Consider the following 5,032-nt stretch of genomic DNA (forward strand, 5'->3'; position numbering starts at 1 on the left):
TTATAAAGGTTGACTTCCGCCTATTTCCTAACTTCCGCTTTATTTATATTGTCGCCCTATGTTTGTTTTAAAAAGAAGTAATATGAAAAAGGTAGTAGATAGTTAAGGGTTGGCTTGCCTAGCTCACATTAGTAGGCGCCATCACGACTCCCGAGGGTGGGAATTTCGAGTCGTGACAGGGGTCTCCGGGCGACTTTGCAGCCGAGCGATAGCCAACTGTCGTTCCTGCAACATTTCAAAAATAACATGAAGACTAACTTCCTGTTCTACCCGGGCCGGGATTTTTTGTGCTTCTTGTTGGTCGATGTGCCGTACGCTCCTGTCGGTGTGAGAAGTTTCGTCAACTTATTGTGCGTCCTGTGAATCTGTGTCCGCTAGGATCGGTCTAGGAGTGATATCAAGATTCCGCGGAAGTGCTTCAGCGGCCGAGATAACCACGCCATTTTCCCCGTGATTTTTGAGGTTGTCGTTCTCAACTTCGTTTACCGAACTGGAGATTTTGGCTTGAAATCAAAGGATCTTGGACAAGAAAAAGTGTAAAAGATAATGTGCGTTTGTGTGACGAAACAAGCAAGAAAACAATCACTATTATTTTTAGCCCCACGATGGAATTCTAAAAATACGTGATCTATTCCCGAGCTAGTTGTTAAAGCAGTTAATGCTAAGAACGTGAAGTATAATGATAAAATACGAGCTAAGACAAAGCCGTAAACAAACCAAAGGGGCCTGTTATCCGAGTGCAAAGATGGTCGATGGGACCTCGGGGTCGGCGTTGGTATCGATCTCGAACTACCGGGGACAACCGGGGTTGGGGTAAAGTTAAAGGTATAATTAAATAGGGCTCTTTCGGCCAATATTAAACTATAGAATGAAGCACAAGTTAAGAAGCAATGAATACAGGGGCAGCCTCGAGCTAGTACAAAGTGGTAAGGAGAATAACCGAAGATAAATGACTTTGAACCAAGGGGAATAAGCAAATTAGAGAAGAGAGAGAGAAGATATTATTGCACTTGGAGAAAATGGAGCAACATCAGCCCTTTACAAGATGGTATGGGTTCCTCTTATATAGGCGAGGGAACACGGTATGGTACATAGTGCATTAAATGTAAAGATAAGGGGATGAGACGGCTAGACAAGATACCAGAGCCTATTAATTCTAGCTACTTGCCTCGGGAGTCCCCCGTCTTCGTAACTTTTGCTGGGCCGCGGACAGATCCCTTAACATCGAAGCCATTGCAGGGCCGCGGATAATCCTCAAGATAGGGAGCCCGATCATGATCCCACAGCCTCGAGGTGCTGTCATGACATTCCGAATATACCTTAATGGCGGGAGATGGATTCCTCTGATTTCACCACACACAAATACAATAACAAAAGACTCGGCAAACTTAAATAGACTATGACAGACTCTAACATCACCTAAAAGACTCGACATTACTGTTCAAAACTAGAAAGTAAAAGATGACATAAAAAGAACAACAGACTCAAAACATAATAACTAAAAAAATCTCCTTAAGCAAACTCCTGAATGAGCGACTCTGACTGGATGGTCCTAGGGCGTCTGTAATGCCCAAACTCCGATAAGTAGATCCACACCTGTATGAGAAAATTAAGACCAAATAAGTTAAACACCTAGAACGTTATGTGAGACAATAACCCCATGTTGGACACATGCAAGACATGATTGTGACTACTTTTCTAAAATTAACCTATGTGGCTAAAAGTGGCTTAAAATACATGATTTGACTAAGACCTCGCGAAGCCAAGAACCTAAACTCACTTGGAAAACCGGACCCTATATGGTTTGCCTACGTATCACGCCCCAAAAGACGAGAATCAGGTATGCATAGTTAGGGCAGATTGGATACAGGCGAAAATTAAAAAAAAATTACTAATCTAGAGAAAATATATTTTTTGTCTTTTTTAAAAAAAAAATGGTGAAACATGTAAACTCTTTTTGGATTTTCTTTTTCCTTTCTTTTTGATTTTTGGAAAATGATGGGAAAGTGCAAAATCTTTATGGGTTTTTCATATATTTTTTTTTGGTCTTTTTCTTAAAAGAAATGTGAAAGAAAAAAATAACTGGGTCTTACTTGCTTTATTTTCACACTTCACCCTCTTTTTTTCATTTATCCTCAAACCTCATTGGTCCGTCAAATGACCTCTTTTACCCTTGAAAATTGCAACATGTAGCACATAGGATGCATCATGATGGTCTTTTATTCTTTGGGTACGCCTGTCCTAAACGGACCCCTGTGTTGAGTCTCCAAAGTCAAATGCACACTATGCAAATAAGTGTTCATACTAGGAATCCGACATGAGGCTAAGTTATTCTAGGTTTAAAACCTGGGTATATTGTGCTAGACTTGGTGTACCCAAGTAGACAACTCGAGCCGGGGGAGGGGGGGCTACGTACCGGGAAACAAAGGCCATCCGGCTTTGTAACTTGTCCGAGCCTCTTTCCAAATTAAGGTATGACACTAACAGAAAAGAAGTCACGCTAGCGTGCACTTCTCCGAAGATGAGAAGATAAATGTTTCACAACAGTTTATATACAGTTCAAATAATATCAAAGCGATAAAAAGTGACATTTAGTACATTATGCCCAAGCATGTAAAAATCAGATCATAAACCACGCCAGCTATAATAGTTATTCTAAGCTCGAATTCTGAACCCTGAACCAGAAGTTCTGGGTTCTTGTCCCCAGCAAAGTCGTCATAGCTGTCACACCTCCTTTTTACCATCCCGAGAGGGAGTATATAAGGGAGTTTTTTTCCAATTTAAGTGACAATCGAAATGGAAATATTTTATTTAAAATTCAGAGTTGCCACTTGGGATAATTTATGGTGTCCCAAGTCACCGGTTTTAAATCCTGAATCGAGGAAAAATTGACTCTGTTTTACGGTCCGCGAAACACAAAAATCCGGGTAAGGAATTCTGTTAACCCGGAAGAAGGTGTTAGGCATTCCCGAGTTCCGTGGTTTTAGCACGGTCGCTCAACTGTTAATATTGGCCAACTTAATTTTAAAACATTTTAAAACCTATGTGCATTTATTCCTTTTAAAACCACTTTAATAATCCAATTGTTATACAACTAATTATTTGATTACACGTTGCGAATCATGTCACGGGAACCGTACCCACGATCCACAACATGTTTATTTTATTAACAAGATTAAATTGTGGCCGGGTCACATAAATGTACCCCGAATTTTAGTAGTTAAGCATCACAACTACGTAACGGGAACCGTACCCGTAGCTATGATAATTATTTAATTAACGCACCTAAAGCAAGCTACGAAAGTTCAAGGCATGTCCCATTCTAATCTTGTATATACATAAGGGTCATAGACTAGGTGATTGGATGTCACACCTCAATTTTATTAAAGGAAAAACATTTAACTACGGATGTTCATATTTAAAACCTATTTGAGATTAGATATCACAACTAATCCACGGGAACCGTACCCGTAATTGTGATGATTTAATTACGTGCCTAAAAGTTTGCCTAAGAAAAATGATCAATGAAGGAAATCAAATTGCTAAAAAAGATCCAAAAGAATTTCAAGTCCATTAGACACGGTTACGAACTAATTGACCCAAAAAACGATCAACTGTTTTCTACTATGTTTAAACAACAATTGAGCTAAACTAAAATAATTGCCAGTCAGTAGAACTAGAGATTCAGTTAAACTCAACAAAAAGAAACAAAATTGAAGTTAATTAGTAGATTATGATATTAGCAAAAAAACAAGAAAAAAACAAAACAAAAGAGCAGATTTAAGCCCTCTCTCTCTCGTTTAAAACAAGAATAGAAGTAGCAAAACGTTTACAATCTAATTCGTTTACATGTTCAATGTCACCCTTATGACCCCTTCAAACAGCAGATTTTTTATTTTATTTTAGCAACACACCAAGTCTATACCACAAGCTAGATCTAGTAATATCACAAACGGGTAATAGAGAAATTTAGTCGAGCAAAGAAGTGGATTTAAATGATAAAATTGGAACTCCTACGACAAACTATCATGGATGTAATTCTCGAAATCATTCAACTCCAAAGGATGAAAATATAATTGCCTACTCACTCAACCAATAAGAAAGTTTCACCAGCAGAAGCTAAAGGAGAAACAAGCAGCCACAGTCATCACCTAATAAATTAACAAATACAATAAACTACATTAATATAAAGGAATAACAGAATGAACCTGTTAAGTGCTTCTTATTTGATATGTAAAGAAAATTTCCACATTGCTTCGCCAAGAAGAAAGCACGACAAAAATACAGCAGCAAGATGAAACCGGAACCCAGAATCGATCTCAAACAGACACTCCAAATCGGACACCCACTTCAACCTGACACCATTTTTGAACCCAAATTTTCTTAAATCTTATTCTCTTCCCCCCAAATCCGTCCTCCTTTTCCAATGTGTGTGTGCTTGTTGTGATTGTTTTCCAATTGAAAACACAAAGAAAATTGAAGTCTGAAGGTGGGGAAGGGGAATCCGCCGGCGTGTATAATAGAGAGACGAGAGTCTCCAATTTTTGAGTGCTCTCAAGCCTTTTTTCGGAAATAGGTCCGCTTCAAGGTGTTTTTGATTTTTGGTTTTGTCCAAGATGAAGAAGACGGAAGCTTCCTTGATTTTTTTTGGGGTGCCAACTTTAGAATAACGACTGATAGCTAAAGTCTTAGGGATCTAGGTTTTTTATTTATTTTTCTTCCTCCCATTTCTTTAGCTTTGTCATGTATTTATGGGAAGGGGCTTAGGGTTAAGAGAAATGAGCTATCCGAATTTGGGCTCAAAATTGGGCTAGATGAGTACTTAAATTCAAGAGAAACATATCAATAAGCCCAAATTTAATTCTTTCTATTTTCTAAGAAGTAAAAATCTATAAACTTACTAGTTAACCTTAGCTTATGTACCAAAATGGGAATAAAATGAGCAATTATTTTTTGTATTTTTTCAAAGATTATACTAAAAATAAGAATCCTAGTAAAATTGTATGACTACAAAACATTAACGAACCAATTT

General features: G+C 38.1%; 1 long non-coding RNA gene across 1 annotated transcript; it reads right to left on the bottom strand.

Moving 5' to 3' along the window:
* Positions 1–978: 978 nt before the first annotated feature.
* Positions 979–4,722, bottom strand: LOC138882322 (uncharacterized). The gene is made up of 2 exons (XR_011403869.1): positions 4,209–4,722; positions 979–1,596 (listed from the first exon to the last, which is right to left on the bottom strand). It is a non-coding gene; the product is annotated as an uncharacterized lncRNA (long non-coding RNA).
* Positions 4,723–5,032: the final 310 nt, after the last annotated feature.

This window comes from Nicotiana sylvestris, chromosome 11, assembly GCF_000393655.2.
Source record: "Nicotiana sylvestris chromosome 11, ASM39365v2, whole genome shotgun sequence".
In the NCBI taxonomy this organism is placed as follows: domain Eukaryota; kingdom Viridiplantae; phylum Streptophyta; class Magnoliopsida; order Solanales; family Solanaceae; genus Nicotiana; species Nicotiana sylvestris.